Source organism: Canis lupus, chromosome 1 (genome assembly GCF_003254725.2).
Source record: "Canis lupus dingo isolate Sandy chromosome 1, ASM325472v2, whole genome shotgun sequence".
Taxonomy (NCBI): Eukaryota; Metazoa; Chordata; class Mammalia; order Carnivora; family Canidae; genus Canis; species Canis lupus.
The window spans coordinates 73,859,097-73,879,315 of record NC_064243.1 but is presented as its reverse complement, the minus strand read 5'-3'; the positions used below and the strand labels follow the sequence as shown (position 1 = coordinate 73,879,315).

The following is a 20,219-nucleotide window of genomic DNA, read 5'->3' as shown; positions in this document are numbered from 1 at the left end:
AGAAACCTCCCATTTTACTGGGAACAACTAAAAGTGCCATTACTATTAAAATTTGACAAGATTAAAACTGCATATTCTAATTCTTAAGGCAACCCCCAAAAGAACAGTGAAATGTATAACTTCTCAGTGAATAGAGATTAAAAGTAGAATTTTTTTTTAAAAAAGTAGAATTTAAAAAAAAAATCAGTCAGTCCGAAAGAGGTCAAAATAGAGAGAAAAAGGAACAGAGAGTAGAGCAAATATAAATCATGTAGTAATCACAAATATATAATCACATAATCAGATATATCATTGATTACAGTCAATACAAAGCAATGAAATGCTCCAATTCAAACACTAAAAATGACAGGTTAAAAAAAAAATAAAAAAAAAAAAAAATAAAAATGACAGGTTAATTTAAAAGATAAACCCCAGGGAAGAGAGCTTAGAATTCCTCTTCTCCAAATTATCTATGACATGAAACCAACTGCATATAGCCACTCAGGTTTGGTTTGAACTTTTAAACCATAGGAACCTCACTAAATTTCTATGTCCTCCTCAAGACCATTCTTTTCTAATACAGATCCTTTGCCTCCAATATTAGAGTTCTTTCCTTATTGAGCTAGGAAGTTCATACTAGTTGTACTTCATGGAGTTAATAGACATCTGTCTCTAATTCCACATGACAATCCTCAAAATATATGAATATGGCTACCTCCTTTTTTCCTTTTACATATTCCAAGTTCTTTTCAGCAATGTTTTATATGATCTTGACCATCTTTTTATATTATTTATGAAAAAAGCCTTCTTTAGATTTGACTCATTGATTTGGCTTGTGAAATTATTTTGGGGTCCTGCTGTTGGTATCCATCAGATTGACACTTTCTTCAATTTTGTATCATTGGGAGATGATCCAGAAAGACGCTTTTTGTCTTTTCATTTTGTTCACTGAGAAAAATATTGGGGAAAAAAAATACTGAGTAGAGCACATCTGATGATAGTGCTTCAAAGCAGGTACTGGAGAACTTTCTTGAAGTTGACCTTGATCCATTAATCAGCATCCTGAAGGTCTGAGCATTTAAACATTAATGACAAATATAAATCAATAGTAACAATAACAAGTATAAATCGATAGCCAGCTCACATTTGTCCAATTTGTGTACAAAGCATGAACATCTTGTGGAGCTTCAGACACCCTGGGTCTACTTATCAGACTAGACCTAACAATCTCAGTGGTGATAGTAAATACCATTTCTATTTGTTTATACAGAGAGGCAACCATAAAATGTAAACCTACAGATTTAGGTTATTTTAGTGCAATAACCCAGCCCCTCATCCTTCTACAGGCACTGAAACTGCTGAGCACTACTTTTCTAAGAAGATGCCTCATTGGAATGTACTGGATCTTTTACCTCTGGAGAATCCCAAGTGGTTCCAAAAGCATGCACGATAAATGGATAAAACTGGTGTTAGTCTTCAGAGACCTTCAAAGGCCATTGAGAAGAATGTCAAGCTAGACAAAATTCTTCTAGACTCCAGAAAGTTAAAAAAGGTCTATCTGAGGCTCGGAGGGCACTGGTCTCAGAATCTAGGTGAAGAAGCTCGCTGGGGCATTTGATTTATAGTGATACCCAAACTCTGAGGTCCTTCTTAGTGAATTGGAATCACAGCAATGGACTCCTTTCATAGGGGATCTGTGTTCTGCTGTACATAACAAAAATCCTGACTCAAGCTGACTTAAACAATAAAGAAATTCTTTATTTCACTAAACCAAACTCCAAAACGCACAGCAGCCTTAAGAGCCAGTGGATTCCTGTCATCGGCAATCCAAGAATATTTTCATCACTCCATTTTGGAAGAGAAATAGAATTACTATGATTGACTAGACTATTGCTTATCTGAAGTTAAATGTATGTGGGTGAATCAGCCAGTGTCCATCACAGGGTTTTTGAATATTTTTTTTTCTATATTCCCTCTGCTGTAACTTTCTTTTCTTTCTTTCTTTCTTTCTTTCTTTCTTTCTTTCTTTCTTTCTTTCTTTCTTTCTTTCTTTCTTTCAGATTTTATTTATTTGAGAGAGAGAGCACAAGTAGTGGGGAAGGAGCAGCAGAGGGAGAGGGACAAGCAGGGAGTCCAACATGGGACTTAATCAGAGAACCCCAAGATCATGACCTGAGCCAAAGTCAGATGCTCAACTGACTGAGCCACCAAGGTGCCCCTATGCTATGCCTTTCATACCTGTGACTTATTCATTCCTTAACTAGATAGAAGCCTGTATCTCTCACTCACCTTCACCCCTTTTTGCCCATCCCCTACCTATTGACTTCTGAATGGAGACTAGAACTTCTAGTTCTAAGTCAAAATCTCCTGACTTTTAAATTACAGCAATAAAATTGAAATTAAGGGTGAAAATTGGCTGACCTGAAAACATCTAACAGGACATAATTTTACCTCAGCTACATGCCTACATACGATCCTACAGAGATTCTCCAACACAACAATAACACAGTTCTTGAATTCTAACAGAGACCTGCGGTAAGGTGTGGTGGGAGAGCACCACAGATATGATGTTTGAGAAGAAGCCTTTTGTTTCTTTTGGAAGCTAGTGGTGGAGAATCTACCAGAAGAGAAGGATGCTTTGGCTAATTTTAATCAACCTAGCCTAGTTTTAACAAATGGTAAAACATAATAAGCCTTTGATTCGATATTTTATTGGTCATTTAGTAATAGATTTAGTGAAGAGAATCTGGGACTAATGAATAAACTAAGAAATGGGGTGTTGATTTCATTAATGTGTGCTATCCTTGCATTTAATCATGAATACATAAGAGCTAACTACATAATATGGGCAACAATATTTTCCTTGATTTATTTCTTACCTATTTTGGTGGTTTTTTAAACAGGGAAATATTTTTGATAATCCAACTTACACATACTAAAATTTACAATTACACAAGAAAGAGAAATTATTAGATGAATTACTGAAAATGACCCGATGTCACCATGGAATGATTTCAACATTTATCTCAGTCATGTGGATTGCTCTTTCAAAGAGAAGAGGATTGGGATCCCTGGGTGGCGCAGCGGTTTGGCGCCTGCCTTTGGCCCAGGGCGCGATCCTGGAGACCCGGGATCGAATCCCACATCGGGCTCCCGGTGCATGGAGCCTGCTTCTCCCTCTGCCTGTGTCTGCCTCTCTCTCTCTCACTGTGTGCCTATCATAAAATAAAAATAAAAAAAAAAAATTTCAAAGAGAAGAGGATTGAAAAAAAATAATTTCATTTCTAGAGTAAGATATGTGCGTAACTTCTGTTGACTAAGAATAAAAACTGTCTTGAATTAAAGCAAACCTTATTCAAGACACATATTTTCTGTCTAGTTCTACCTTTGGGTAGAATATAAATTTCTAAGAAATAGACAGAGTGCCAGATTTGCATATAAATTTAGCTATCCAATGCAGGAAATCTATCTCAGAAGCTGACAAAACATATTTGAATAATGGAAGCCTGAAAACTTCAAAGCTTAAAAAGACCATGTATCTGATGCTTGCAAATAATTGCAAGTCAATTTTTTGCATATTAATATTTTAATGTGAATATTTCAATGAAACTTTGAGACTTACTCAGCCTGTATATAAATTTAGCAGACTAACCCTTTGCAACTTCATAATCCATAAATTAGTTCAACATATTTGATATGTGCCAAATAACACTGCTCTCGGCACTGAGGATATAGCAAAAAAGATGGGTACAGTCCTTGATCTTGAGGAGATTACATTCATGGGTGGAGGTAGGCCATAGCTAAGAAGATGAGTGAGCAAGATAATTTCAAATAGTAATAAGAAAATGGGACAGGATGATAAGAGAGTGATGTGGGAATATAACATGAGCAGGTCAGACATAGCCTTTGCAGAGGTGATCTTTGAGCTGAGACAGAAATGGTCCAAGAGGCTTCCATGTGCACAAAGTCTTTATTCATCCAATATGAACAAGATAAAGGAGTACTGCCACATTCGCACCATGCCTTATTCCTTACCACTGAGAAGGTACTCAAAAACTTGTTTCATTGAAAAACTGTCACATTTCTAATAATACAATTGTAGATATTGATTTATTAAGCAAAACACTAATGAGTTTAGCGCATGCCTCAAGATGCTATAGTCTGTCTGATGTCTGGACTGGGAGTCACTGAGGACCAAAGGAAGAAATATAACCTGCTAGCTTCTATTCCCAGTTTTACCTCAGTTTCAATTACTCTACCCTCATGAAATGTTCTTAGTGTAAACGTATCTTTGGCTGCTTTCTTGTTATTTGATTTTAAGTTGGGATATAAGGGGATGCCTGGGTGGCTCAGTGGTTGCGTGTCTGCCTTTGGCTCAGGGCATGATCTTGGAGCCCTGGGATCAAGTCCCGCATTGGGCTCCCTGTGTGGAGCCCGCTTCTCCCTCTCTGTGCCTCTGCCTCTCTCTCTGTGTCTCTCATGAATAAATAAAACAAAATCTTAAAAAGAAAAGTTGTAATATAGGTTATTTAACAACACAAAAAAGTGGACGGTTGCTTTCACAGGCCTGACACACATCTTCCTTAAATCTGTCTATGTGTTCTCACTGAAACAGTAAAATGGTAGATATAGTCAAACACAGAAGTGCAACATGCTGTTGTCCAAAATATGGCAGTTGGCAACCTTTCACAAACATGTATATGCCAAGGGGCACCTGGGTAGCTCAATGGGTTAAGCGTCCAACTTTTGATTACAGCTCAGGTCATGACCTCAGGATTCTGGGATTGAGCCGTGCTACCTCAGCTCTGCACTCAGTGGGGAGTCTGTTGAGGATTTCTCTCCCTTCCCCACTGTCCCTTCTCCCACTGGTGCTCTCTCTCAGATAAATAAATAAATCTTTAAAAAATATGTATACACCAAGATGCATTCCTGCTCCTAAACCTTTCTCTAATCAAAACCTTAAAGGAATTTCAGGAAATAGCATGTTTTTATGAATGTTTATAATGTTTCAAAAAAAGTATGAAATAGCTAATTTTCAACACAACATTATTTATATCACTTCAAAAGATGAGAGTTATTCTAAGAGGATTTTGTTTTCTGAAAGTTCATGACTTAACTCTTGCAGCTACAAGATTGTAAAGGGAAGCAAAATTCACATAAAAGAGAGAAAATACAGGGCACCTGGGTGGCTCAGTCAGTTAAGCATCTGCCTTCAGTTCAGGTCATGATCTCCTGGAATCCTGCATTGGGCTCCCTGTTCAGCAGGGAGTCTGCTTGTCTCTCTCCCTCTGCCCCTCCCCTTGCTTATGTGTTCTCTCTCTCTCAAATAAATAAATAAAAATCTAAATCTAAATCTAAAAGAGAGAGAGAGAGAGAGAGAGACGAAATATGTCTTTTATCTAGGACAGTTAATAAAGGAAGGGAAAATATTAATGAGGATGATTTGGACATGAGAGGCACTTCAAAAGAGAATAGGTTAACCATCAAATGATCAGGAAAGACCTCATGAAAATCTGATTACACCCTTAAATATTTTTGCAAAAATACTCAGGCTGTGAAAGTCCAGTATGAAGAATGGTATCTCCACTATCCTATAAAAATCAATGCTAGAATTCTTCTTCTTCATCCCATTATTCAATGCTTAGCTGAAATTATAATCTAAATTTGTTCAACGTAAGATAAAGTTTTTACACTGTTTATTTTTATCTTTCAGGATAAATTTCCAACTAAGCTTTTTTTTTCATGATTTCTATGAAATTTTCCCCCATTCAAACTTATCTCACTTTAGAGACCTTTTTCTAATACTAGTTATCCTTGATTACTGAATACTTATGCTTCTTACAAAGAATCTGACGCCATAACCAAGTTCTCATTCAGACCTGCAGCCTTGGTTCTGTCCTATTAGAAAGTAACTAACAGATCTGTCACATAAAGCTGTCATTCTTTATGTTCTGTTACATCCTAATAAATTTCAACACAGCCACTGTCTCCCAGTGATTGCTCGTGGTGTCAGGGGCTGGCCCCCACATATCAGAAGGGGAATTTGCACATTAACCTTAGGAAAGTGCCCTTTCCCTGTCTTTAAGGCGAGCATCTCTGTTTCATAGGTTTAGATGGAGGATAAGAAACACAACTTCTTCCCATATTGTTAATTTCCTTGTTATCTTTTGTTTTCTCCTAATTTACCAAACACATGTAACACCAGCCACATGCTTACTTTGACTCATTTAATCCTCAAAACTGCCAAATAGGGTAGGTACTCTTGTTATCACCTGCACTTTTTAGGTGTAGAAACATCTACAGACCAAGTTAGTTGGCATAGTTAGAATTTGAACTCAGAGTTTCAGACTCCAGAGCCTTTGCTCTTAACTTCTAATCTCTACTTTCTTTTGATTATCCTGCCTCTAATTTAAGACATTTTTGGGTAAATAGTTGGCGTATTTGTTTCTTTAAAGATTTTATTTATCTATTTGTTTTTTATTTACTTATTTATTTGACAGAGAATGAGAGAGAGAGCATGAAGAGGTGGAGTAGCAAGCAGAAGGAGGAGAGAAGTGGGTTCCCCACTGAGCAAAAAGCCTGACTTGGGGCTTGATCCCAGGATACTGGGATCATGACCTGAGACAACCGTAGACACTTAACTGCCTGAGCCACCCAGGTGCCTCTAGATGGTGTATTTATATACCTACAGAAGAGCAGGACTGAACCAACCCTAACTCAGGCCTATTGCTTTATATAAAAGACAAACCTTCACCAAAGAAGATAAATAGTAATCAAGATCACAATGCTTTGTGAGCTGTGTTTACTCTAATCAAGGTTAACATAAACCACTCTCCTGAAGCCATCACTGTCAATCACTGAAGTAGCTACAGATATTGTTAATGCCAATCTACATCCCTCTAAAGATGTTAGATATTGAGCAAACAAATATCAGAAAAACAATTTGTATTTTTAGGTTTCTTTTATTAAGAAGATGTTAAAGTTCCTGTTCTATAAATATTTATTGAATGCTTTTACTTGCTACATAATTGGAGAATTTTAGGGCACTTAATAAATAACATACTTTCCAGGCTCCAGCATTCCACATCAATTAAGAAATAGATAGGCTATATATTAATTTGCTTGGGCTGTGCTATAATTATAAGACATAAAGAAGCAGGACATATTTATAGCATTTTTTATAATACCCAAATTATGGAATCAGCCCAAGTATTCATCGGTAGATGAACAGATAAAGAAGATGTGGTATACATATAATGGAATATTACTCAGTCATTAAAAAAAAAAGAATGAAATCTTGCCATTTGCAACAACATGGCCGGAGCTAAAGAGTATAATGCTAAGCAAAATAAATCAGTCAAAGGAAGACAAATATATAATTTGACTCATATGTGGAATTTAAGAAACAAAGAAGCAAAAGGAAAAAGAGAGAGGCAAACCAAGAAACAGACTCTTAACTACAGAGAACAAACTGACGGTTAACAGTGGGGAATGGGTTAAATAGGTGATGGGGATGAAGGAGGGCACTTGTCATGTGAGCACCTTGTGCTGTATAGAATTGTTGACTCACCATACTGTATATCTGAAACTAGTATAACACTACATGTTAATTATATGGAAACTAAAACAGAAACTTAATTTATTCTTTTTATTTTTAAATTTAAAAAGAAGATTTTATTTATTTTTTCATGAGAGACACACAGAGAGAGGCAGAGACATAGGCAGAGGAAGAACCAGGCTCCATGCAGGGAGCCTGATGTAGGACTCTATCCCAGGTCCCTGGGATCACGCCCTGAGCCAAAGGCAGATGCTCGACCACTGAGCCACCCAGGTGCCGCTAGAAACTTAATTTTTAAAAAATTTTTAAATAAAATATCTTTATCTTAAATAGAAAGAAAAGATTTTTAATGAAAAAAAGCAGGAAATAAAAGTGACAGTCAATCGGGACGCCCAGGTGGCTCAGCAGTTGAACGTCTGCCTTTAGCTCAGGTCATGATCCCAGAGTCCTGGAATCAAGTTCTGCATCAGGCTCCCTGCATGGAGCCTGCTTCTCCCTCTGCCTGTGTCTCTGCATCTCGCTCTCTGTCTCTCATGAGCAAATAAATAAAATCTTTAGAAAAAAAGTGACAGTCAATAAAAGCAGACTCACAAATGGACACTGTGTTAGAATGAGCAGACAAGAAATTTAAAATAAGTGACATATATGTTAAAGGATTGGCTGGAAAAGATGGATAACATGTGGGCAGGGAATTCCACCTCAGAAATGGAAACTATAGAAAAGATGCAAAACGCAATGCGAGGACCAAAAGACAATATTAGAAACAAAGATTTCATTAGATGGGCTTCATGGCAGACTTGACAGAGCAGAGGTAAGATCAGTGAATAGGAATACAAATTTATCCAAACTGAAATGTACTGAGAAAAACCAGTGTAAACACTGAGCAAATCCTCTGAGACCTGTGAGTCATAATCAAATCATCTAATACACGTGTAATTGAAGTCCAAGAGGAAGACAGGAACAATGGAGCAGAATAAATATGTGGAGATGGCCAAGACTCTCACAAATTGGTGGGGGTTGGGGAGCAATTCACAGATTCAGAATCTTGAATAGGGGGATAAAGACCAGAACTCTTGCTGACTTCTCAGAAGGAATGGAAGCTGGAAGACAATAAAACAATATCTTTGAAATTGTCTTAAAAGAGGGATGCCTGGTTTGCTCAGCGCTTGAGCCTCTTCCTTCATTTGGCTCAAGACGTGATCCCAGGGTTCCAGCCACATCAGGCTCCCTGCATGAGCCTGCTTCTCCCTCTGCCTGTGTCTCTGCCTCTCTTTCTGTGTCTCTCAGGAATAAATAAATAAAATCTTAAAAAAAAATAATTTGTGTCCAGCCGGTGCTATAAGAAATACTAGAAGTAATTTAAGCGTGAAGGGATATGACACCAGAGGGAAGCTCAAATCTGGAGGAAGAAATGAAGAGTATCAGAAAGAGTAAATGTGTAATTTAAATAAAAATGTAAGAAAAGAAAAGGAAAGAAAGAATAAACGTGTATAAACATTTTAAAATACTTTTTATTGGGATCCCTGGGTGGCGCAGAGGTTTAGTGCCTGCCTTTGGCCCAGAGTACGATCCTGGAGACCCGGGATTGAATCCCACGTCGGGCTCCCGTTGCATGGAGCCTGTTTCTCCTTCTGCCTGTGTCTCTGCCTCTCTCTCTCTGTGACTATCATAAATAAATAATGCCTTTTATCTATTTATTTGTGTCACATATTTGTTAATTTCTAGAAAATACTACTGATGTTTAAAGCAAAAATAATAACAATGTATTATAGGATTTATAGCATTATTATAATACATAATAAGAGGATAAGAAGCTATAGGGTAAGAGGGAGTGAACTGGATTATACATTGTATGATTCTTATATTGTGAAGCTGTTTGATGTGAGAAGGTAGACATATTAAAGGTAAGTGTTACGATTTCTAGGACAACAGAGAAATAACTCAAAGAATTATATAAATAGAAGGATAAAGTGGAATTCTAAACAAGAAAACCAAATTTGATTAACCCAAAACAAGGCAGGAAAGGGGTGCCTGGCTGGCTCAGTCAGAAGAGCATGTGACTCTTGGTCTCAGGGTAATGAGTTCAAGCCCCACCCTGGGCATAGAGATTGCTTAAGTAAATAAATAAATAAACTTTAAAAAAAGGCAAGAAAAAAGAAAACATGGGAAACAAACAGAAAACCAACCACAATAGTTATATTGTGATTATTGGCACTGAATGTGAAACATAAGTATTCCAATTAAAAAGTAAAGATGAACATAGCAGATTTTCAAAAATGCACCAGAACTATTACTAGACCATATTTTCATAAATACATCAATCCCATTCTTAGGTATTTATTTAAGAGAAATGAAAAATGTATGTCTGCAAATAAATGTATGCTGTAATGTTTGTAGTAACCTTATTCACAATAGCAAAAACTAGAAACAACCCAGATGTTCACCAACAAGAGAGAGGATCAAGACCTAGTGGTGTGGCCATACACTGAATACCACTAAGAAGAAAGGATTGAGAACTACTGGTTCTCATACATGCAGCAACATGGATCCATGTCAAAGACAAACACAAAAAAGTACATATTATATGATTTCTCTGATACAAAGTTCTAGCAGCAGCGAATGTTATCTATTGTGATGGAAATCAAGATCTTCGACTCCTGGGGTTGAGTAGGAATCAACTGAGAGGGGCACAAGAAAACCCCCTGCTGGGATAGAAATGTTCTGGGTCCCTGCTGGGATAGAAATGTGTGGGTTGCACAGGAGGTTATACATGCATACGCATTGGTCAAATGATAGAGTAGACAGTTTGACAGGAGCTGGAAGCAAGGATGGTGATAAATAGGTTACATATTAGAAGCCCAGGAGCACAACATCCCACATTAGAAGCCTGAGGGCACAACATCCTGACTTTGTATGCTTCCAAGACCCTTTAACATCCTGGCCTTCTGGCTGCCAGGACCCTCTGGCTAACAGACCGAGAGCCACAGGTGCAGAACGTGGGCTATCTTCTTCTACTTCTGCCCTAGGGTAACCCCTAGGCTCGTTATAATCCATTTGCATTGTGGTTTCAGCCTCCACCCCCATGGGGGTAGGCTGCCATGATGTAGGGTGGAAAACATCCCCTCCCAACCTGTGAGGAGTCCACCAAAGGATTGGAAGCAGCCTCCATTAGAGACCACCCCATCCATGACCCAGGCAAAATATAAATTATAACTAATATATATCAAGTTTTTAAGGAAAAATATTTAAATAAAACTGAACCTTTTATTTAATTTAAAAAATCAGTGCCTGGGCTTTTATGTCAGGGCAGAGGAGCTGGAGATTTTATTGTTTTTGTTTTCTTTCTTCCTTTCTTTTCTTTTCTTTCCTTCTCTTTTTAACTATCACTGCCTTTTAAAAACCTAGTACGGGTATATTGGTTTTTGGTATGCTTTGATTTTTATTTCTGAAATTTGGAAATTTGCATTTTCTAGAAAAACTATTCATCAAAGGAAAAACAATATTTACTACTTTAAAATCACAAAGCTAAATAAAATAAAGCACAAAGCAGCCACTTCATTCTCTATCTTTAAGTGGGGGAAGGGTCCTCAGAGTAAATCAACTGTCCTTAATTCTATTATTATTTCAGAACCAAGTAGGAAATAGTAGACGATCTAATATTGGATTCATGGGATCCCTGGGTGGCACAGTGGTTTTAGCGCCTGCCTTTGGCCCAGGGTGCAATCCTGGAGACCCGGGATCGAATCCCACGTCGGGCTCCCGGTGAATGGAGCCTGCTTCTCCCTCTGCCTATGTCTCTGCCTCTCTCTATGTGTGACTATCATAAATAAATTTTAAAAAATTAATATCGGATTCATGTTGTTCTCAATATGCTCAAGAGTGGTCCCACCACTAGATGATTTCTGGTTAATCACACATAGGCTGACCATTATGTCAGTTCATCTCAGTCCGTCCTAATTTTCACCTATAGTCCTACAATAGTTATTATTAGATTTATTGTGACTGAATGACTCTCCCAGAAAGTATGAGGGTTCCATTTTCCTACATTCTCACCAGCATTTGGTGCTATCAGATATTCCAAGCTTTTCCCCTCTGATAGGTTAAAAGTAACATAACCATACATTGAATAAGCTGGACTTGATTCAAGGAAAGTAATTAGGAAACACCTTCCTATCTTTCTCTCTTTTTCCTTTTCAGCCTCTTGGGTCAGCATTTCAGGGAAATCAGGACAATTTTATATTTTGCTTATGTGACTATTAATTTTGCTTGTGTGACTATTAATGCTTATATGACTATTAACTATAATTAATATTGTGTGACTATTATATATATATCACTGATATGACTATTAATATTAATCTAAGGATATATTCAAACTGTAGTCTCTGTTTTGGTTTTTCTTTAAGGGGTTTACAACTTGATGTTTTGATATATATACACATTGTGAAATGATCACCCCAATCAAGCTAATGCACATATCCATCACCTCACATAGTAACCATTTTATCTCTTTTGTTCTTTTTTCTCTTTTCTTTCTTTTTTATTTTTGCTGACAAGAGCACTTAAGACCTACTCTCTTCACAGAGTGCAAGGACTCAGTACAGTACAGTGGATCCTTGAACAACACAGGTTTTGAACTGCATGGATTTTTTCTGATAGAGACAATACAGTATCATAAATGTCTTTCCATGATTTTCTTGATAACATTTTTTCCCTAGTTTGCTTTATTATAAGAATAGGGTATACAAAACATGGCATACAAAATATGTGTTAAATGACGGTTTACGTTATCGGTAGGGCTAACAGCCAACAGTAGACTATAGTTAAGCTTTGGGGAGGTCAAAAATTATACATGGATTTTCGACTGCTGGGGGGGGGTCAGCATTCAAGGGTCAACTGTATTGTTAACTGTAGTCATTACACATGAAATCCCCAGATTTTGTAAAATGCCCCCATTTTATAAGTGAAAGTTTGTACCCTTTGCCCAGCAGCTCCTCGTTTTCCCCCTTCCCCCTCCCTCCAACTCCTGGTAAGCACCATTCTACTCTGTTGCTATGAGATCAGCTTTTTTGGTCTTTTGTTTTTATTTGTTTTGTGTTTAGATTTATTTATTTATTTGAGAGAGAGAGAGAGCAAGAGCACTCACATTGTGAGCGGGAAGTGAGGGGGCAGGCAGAGAGAGGGAGAGAGAGAATTTGAAGCTGATTCGGCACTCAGTGCAGAGCCTGACGGGGGCTGGATCCCAGAACTGCAAGATCATGACCTGAGCCCAAACCAAGAGTTGGTCACTTAACTAGCTGAGCCAACCAGGTGCCCCTGAATTCAGCATTTTGAAGGTTCTTTTTTATGTAGTGCTTTTTTAAGTCGGGTATTTCCTTATTGACTTTCTGTCTGGATATTCTATCCATTATTGAAAGTATCAGGCAGCCCGGGGGGGCTCAGCGGTTTAGCGCCTGCCTTCGGCCCAGGGCCTGATCCTGGAGACCTGGGATCCAGTCCCGCGTCCGGCTCCCTGCATGGAGCCTGCTTCTCTCTCTGCCGCTCTCTTGCGCGCGTGCTCTCTTTCTGTGTCTCTTGTTAATAAATAAATAAAATAAAAAAAAAGAGAAAGTGGGGGTATTGACTCCCACTATTATTATATTGCTGTAAATTTCTCCCTTCAGATCTGTCAATGTTTGCCTTGTATATTTAGGTTCTCTGATGTTGGGTGTGTATATATTCCCAATTGTCAAATCTTCCTGCTGAATTGGCCCTCTTATCATAGAATAACCTTCTTTGTCTCTAGAGCCAATTTTAATAACTGTTTTGAGATTTATGCCTTCCTATTTTTTTAAAAAGATTTTATTCATTTACTCACAAGAAACACAGAGAGAGAGAAGGAGGCAGAGACATAGGCAGAGAGAGAGGCAGGCTCCTCACAGGGAGCTCGATTTGTGACCTGATCCCTGGGATTCCGGGATCACGCCTTGAGCCAAAGGCAGATGCTCAACCGCTGAGCCACCCAGGCGTCCCAATGCCTTCCTATTGTTTAGCATGTTTTCTTTTCTTTTTTCTTTTTTTTTTTTTCTGCCTCCTCCTCCTGTTTAGCATGTTTTCAATTCAAGTTGAAGAACTCCCTTAAGCATTTATCATAAGGGAGGTCTAATGATGTCAAACTCCCTTAGTTTTTGTCTGGGAAAGCTTATCTCTACATTATTTCTAAAGGATTCTTTTGCCAGACATAGTATTCTTGGTTGGCAATTTTCTTCCATTTAGTTGAACAGAAGAACATATCATAGTCATTGAATATATCTTTGACTATATCATCCCAGTCTCTTCTGGCCTGCAAGGTTTCTGCTGAGAAATCCACTGATGGCCTCATAGGAGAAATCCCTTCCATGTGACGAGTCACTCTTCTCTATTTTCAAAATTCCCTCTTTGGCTTGTCCTTAGGTAATTTAATTAAGTGTTTCTATGTGGACCTCTTTATATTCAGCCTATTTGGGGTTCTTTGAGCTGCCTGGATGTGGATATCTATTTCCTTCCCCAGTTTTAGGAAGTTTTCAGACATTATTTGTTTAAATAATCTCTCTGCCCACCCCTTCTCTTCTCTTTCTTCTTCTCGGACTCCCACAAGATTTACTCCATGGTGTCCTATTATCCTGTAGGCTTCTTCACTGTGTTTCTTTTTCTTTTTTTTTTTTCTTCCTTTTTCTCCTTCAACTGGATATTTTCCAATGATACGTGTTTGAGTTTGCTCATTCTCTTTTCTGCTAGATCAGGTCTGTTGTCAAAGCTCTCTGTTGCATTTTTTAAAATTTCATTCATTATATTCTTCAGCTCCAGAACTTCTGTTTGGTGCATTTTTAATGACTTCTGTCTCTTTGTTGAGCTTGTTGTTTTGTTCATGTTTTGCTTTCTTGATTTTGTTGAGTTGTCTACCTGAGCTCAACTGAGCTCACGGAGCTTCTTTAAAACAATTATTTTAAAATTCTTTGTCAGGTAATTTATAGGTATCCATTTCTTTGGGGCTAGTGACCGGAAATTAGTTGTGTTCCATTGGCGGTGTCATATTTGCCTGATTTTTTTTGTGTTCCTTGTACCCTTGTGTTTCTACCAGCAGATTTGAAGAAGCAGTCACCTCTTTCAGACTTTAAGAACTGCCATCAGTAGGGAGAGACTTTCATCTATAGGTGGGCACAAAGGGGCTAGCTGGGCGTGTATGTGGTGGTGTTAGGTCTGGCGCTGCTTCTAGGGACACATGGTGATGCCCATTCTGTGAATACTTTCTGAGTTCCAATGAGTCCATGGGGTCACTTCACTGGGTCTGGTGGGTATATAGCACCTCCAGACCTTGACTGGATGGGTGTGTGAATGGTGGTAAGAGGGCTGTGGAAGGGAGGTGGGCCATAGTGGGGCTTCAAGGGCAAGGAGTACATTGCTTGGGCTCCCAGTGGCCTGAAGTCTCCATTGGCTAAGACTGTTCAGGTCCTCAGTGGGGAAGGCTGTAGGGATCCAAGGAAGCAGTGTGGACTGCTGGAATCCTTAATAGTAAAAGCTGCTGGGGTCTTTTTGCTCTCCTTATCCTCCTTAGAGGAACTCACAGTGTAGGGGACTCCTCTTAGCATGGGGGGATGGGGAACAGGGAGCAGGTAAAATGATTCCTAACTTCTCTGTGTGGCCATCCTTGGTTTTTATGTTCCATGCATTGCTGTAGCTTCTTAATTATAATTTGGAACATTCCCAGGTTATTTTCATTCATGGATAGTTGTTAAATTATTGTTTTGTTAATTTAAAAAATTCTAGTATAGTTAACGTGCAGTATTATATTAGTTTCAGGTATACAATGTAGTGATTCATGTTAGCTTATTTTCTGGGGGCTTTTTTAGGAGAGTCAGGGCTGGGGGTTGAGCCTTCTAATATGCCATTTTGCTGAAATCTTTTTTGACTTCCATTCTCCCCTTAAATTATTCAGTGGGAAGTTATTTTCCCTGCTTCTATTTGAAACTGTAGGCATGTCCATGACATTTCTCTTACTTTTAGGAAATAAAAAAAGAAAGATATAAATTAAAATATAGAATAGAAGGATGAAGCCTTGTGAGATCAGCTGTCTGTATTAGTCTGTTTTCCCTTTAAATGAACTCAGCAGGCCAGCTCTTTGCTGATCTACTGAAAGGATAGAGGGAATGAACCTTCAGGACCATGCAAATTTGTACCTCCTGAGCAGTCTGCTTAGGCATGCTTTGTCCTGACAAAACACTTTACCTTTCAACATTGGAGCAATTAGCAAGTCTCTCTGCCTTTAAATTTTTCCAGTGGTCAGGTACCAGGCCACTCTGTTTCCTTAGCTATATTGGATGAATAGAAAACTCTAAGTAATCCTGATGAACCCCCTCTTTCTTAGCCAAGGTGAAGAGGAAGGCACCCCTTACGCTTCCACCCTGAAGATTGACATTACAGAACAATGCTCTCCCAATAAACCTTCCTAATAAATTCTCTTTTGATCTTTTGTAGCCTTAATCAGTTTTGACACTTAGAAATTCTTGCATATTGGATGGATAAAATCTTTTATGTTTCATAATTGAGCATAGAAGAGTCATGAAAACTTTGAGAATGATTCTCAATCTTGGCTGGATGTTGGAGTCAATAGAGAAGACTTTAAATATCCTTGTGCCCTGGCTAAACCCTGACCACTTATGTCAGAGTATCTGGAGGTGAGATTCAAACATCAGTAGTTTTGTAAGCTCTCTAGGTGATTCCAATGTGCAATCAAAGCTGAGAACCACTACTTCTGTATAAACAGAGGCTTTGAAAGAGGAAGCAGAATTACTTTGGCTGATTCAACATAATTTCCACCAGCTTCCTATTGACCTAGGATTTATTCAGTTCATCTAGCACATGCCTTTTAAGGCAGGCAATCCAGTTCCATTCCATGTTGCAGTTAGTTCAGAAGGATAGACAGACTGCAGTCAATGCTGTTTCTGGGAGTTTCCCAGAGTATGTATTTTGCTTTCTTTTGATTGTTTTATTCCTTCTGTCTGCTTAATTTTGTTGCTGAATTTTTAAGATGTGCTCCCTGCCATTTGGTTTGGAGAAACTTTTATACCCTGTTTGAAACAGGGTATAAAACAGTTGGTTTCTCATCAACTGCCTACTATGGACATCAGTGAGTGCCCCCACAGCCTCAGGTGAATGACTCCTGCTCCCCTTTGCTTGGCTGACTCTTCAAAATCTCACCATTGGCTATGGCTCCTCACTTCCTCTTTCCTATACAAACACCTCTAAGGACCAAGACATAGGCATCTACTATGTACCAGTAATTGCTGAAAAATTCTTTACAGCCAATGCTTTCCATGTATGATCTTCTTTAATCTTCTCAATCATGTTATGAAGCGAATACTACTATTATTATCACTATGTTGGGGGAACTTTCTCTTTAATAAATTTAAAGTTTATGAAACAAAATATTTTATCTTTTTGCTTCTACAAGACTATGAACCTATTGAAAACAATCTATTTAAATTCTTGAGGCACAGATCTGTCCTTCAGTGCAGTGCTAAGGTGTGGTTGAAAGACCAGTAACTTGGTATTGCCTGGAAACTTGTTGGAAATGTAGTCATGGGCCTCACCCTAGACTGTGGAGGCTGAAAGAGATAAGACCTCTGGCTACCATCTTAAGCCCCTAGATAAGTAAAAGTAAACAGCTGCGGCCTGTAGCCCAAGTCAGTTCCAAGAAAGACCGCATAATGTCCTTGACAGAAAGTCCCATATCAGAATGAAAACAGAGCTTAAGAAACTCCCCCACCCTTTCCCCCATTTTGGAATGAAAAAAAAAAATTCCTTCACCCCTTCTGGAAATCCCCTAGATCAGCCCATAAAAACCCAGCTGTAACCCGCCTCGGGGTCCAAGTCCCTGCTCTGCTGTGTCGGGTATACTTGGACCCAAGCTCGAGCTTGTTAATAAACCCTCGTGTGTTTGCATCGGTGTGGGCTCCTTGGTGGTTTCTCGGATTCGCAATCTTGGGCACAATAAGACCAACTGAATCAGGATCTCTGGGAGAAGGACTAGGACTCCTCATGCTGACAAGCTTCCTCTCCCCACCCCTCACCCCAGGGAGTTCTGATAGACTCTTGGGTTTGAAAAGCTCTGCTTCAGGGGCTTTCAGTCTGGTAGACTAATGTGAAAATCATGTAAAAACAAATACTCAGAATCAAAACCTGCTAAAAGCCATATTAATGTTTCCTGTTAGAATAAAAGAGGTGTTGGTTCACCTCACAACTTTGATTTTTCTCCTTCTCTTGCTTCGTGCCTCTTCATCCCTTCCCTTTTTATGAATGTGCTGTTCAGAAGTCCAGGTAGGAGTCAACTGATGTTTTGCTCATTTGCGTGCAACATTGAGCCCACAGACAGGAATAGGAAACTGTCTTTCCCACCTAATGCGTTGGAAGAAAAAGGAACATTCATTTGCAGAGGTGTCAGTATAGCCCTGAGGAAGCAAAGTATGCTTTCATTAGCGTGAAACTTCCCAAAGATAGGCATCAGCCTCACCTGGAAGGCTTGTTAAAACAGATTGCTGGGTTCCACTCCCAGAGTTTTCAATTGAGTAGGTCTGGGGTGGTGTCTGAGAACTTGTGTTTCTAACAAGTTCCCAGATGAAGCTCAGGCTTCTGGTCTGGGAAGCACACTCTGAGAATCACTGATGATACACTTAGACAAGAGGCAGGAGTTGGGTGGAGGGGTGAGAGAGCGCCTCCTAGAGGAGAGGTGCATAAACTTATGGATACTTACGGCAATTGTTTTTCTTTTAGGTCTGGACATTAATATGCAACATTGGCTTTTTTTTTTCTTCTTCTTCTTCCCTCTTGTGATAGCTTCTCCACCACCACCCTTTACCTCCCATTAGCCTATTTCTGGCTCTGCTCTAGCAAATAATCAGGCTTCAGCCAACTTTGGCTTTCTCTAAGAAAATTGAGCTTTCAAAGGGTGGGTTTCACTTCCAAATGGTAGAAGTTTGAGAAAACTGAAAGTGCAGAGGAAGCTTCTATTTCACAAGTAGAGTTTAGCATGTAGAGTGAGGAGTAAGCTCCAGTGACACAGGTGGAGTATATAGGAAGGAAAAAAAATTAATGCAAAACTTTAAGAAGATAAGCAAAGTGTGTGTGTGTTTGTGTATGAATTATCTAGTGGTGAAGATTATTAAGTAGCCCTAATGCTTTGGGTAAAATAGAATATTTAAGACTGCTGTGTCTCAGTAATGTTTAAAATATTGAGTGAACTTCTCTAGGCCAAGAAAGAGAACTCATTCATGTTTTGCCTGTGACTTGTTTTCTCCTTTCAATGACCCAAGTGTTTGCAAAGGAAACAGAATTGGGTGTAGCAGTTCTTAAAGCCATTGCTATTAAATAATCTAGAAACATGGATATGGAAGTAAATAACATAACAATTTGTTAATTTCTCATTCTTTCCCCTAAATTGCCAAGAGACTATACTGTAGACAGCCAGACAACTGTCTCCAAGTCTCCTTACTCCTGCTCCTGGGTGCCTTTTGGTGTTTCCTAAAGGAAAAGCAGATGGAGCTTAAGGATCAAATATCACTATGATCACTAATTTTATGTGTCAACTTGGCCACAAGGTGCCCAGACATTTGATCAAACATTATCCTGGTGTGTTTGTGAGAGTATTTCTGGATAAGATTAACATTTGAATCAGTAGACTGAATAAAGGGGATTTCCTTCCCAAATGTGGGTGGGTGTCATCCAACCAGGTGAAGGAATAGAACAAAAAGGCTGACCCCCTACACGTAAGGGGAAACTCTTTCCACCTGACTGCCTTCTAGCTGGAATATCAATTTCATTGCCTTCGGACTCTAATTGAAATATTGGCTCTTCCTGAATCTCAGAGCTGATGGGATGACACCATTGGCTCTCCTGGGTCTCCAGCTGGTCAATTGCAGGTGTTGGAACTGTTAGCCTCCGTGATTGCACCAGCCATTTTCTTATAATTTATATACATACACACCCTACATCCTATATCCTACTGGTTCTGTTTCTCTAGAACACCCTAACTGCAGATGGTCCAACCACAACACAGCCTGGCCATAGCCACTTTTCTGAGGGCACCTGGTGAGGAGGCCAGCAAGAAGAAGGTGCTTTGAGCTCAGTGATTTCTGCTAATGAACTGGTCTTGAAACAAAAAGCTGAGCTTTCTCTTCAGTATATTCATGATTATCTAGGCTAATCTGTACTTTAGGTTAGACCTAGGCTAGATTAGCTAAATTTACAGAAGAATTCATTGGTTTGGTTCCCCCAACTTGTATGTGACAATTTTTTTTTTCTAGAGCAGTGGATCTCAAGCTTGACTGCCCATCAGAACCACCTGGAGGGTTTCTAGAAGTCTCATTACCCTAATGATACTCAGAACAAGTAAAACAATCTCTGATGGGAGGGCTTGGATATCCATATTTAAAGTCCACTGGGTGATTCCAATGTGCAGCCCAGGTTGAGTCTCTGAATCCAGAACACCCCAAACTTTGCTAGAAATGAAATATTATCTAAATTACAGTTATGAGTCCCAGTGTTCCTTTGGTTGTAGTATATATATATACCTGACAAAATGGGCTCAGAAAAACAATACATGTTTAATGACTGATTCTTCCTGACAGAACGCTATGCCATTTTGTAGAATAAAGTTTATAAGTACCTT

At 38.8% G+C, this 20,219-nt stretch overlaps 1 long non-coding RNA gene across 1 annotated transcript in view; it reads left to right on the top strand.

Moving 5' to 3' along the window:
- Positions 1–3,038, top strand: part of LOC112644631 (uncharacterized) — a 54,973-nt gene extending 51,935 nt beyond the window's left edge. Inside the window, exon 7 of the long non-coding RNA XR_003126592.3 lies at positions 1,326–3,038. This is a non-coding gene — a long non-coding RNA (uncharacterized LOC112644631). The remainder of the gene's footprint in view (positions 1–1,325) is intronic.
- The last annotated feature ends 17,181 nt before the right edge of the window (positions 3,039–20,219 follow it).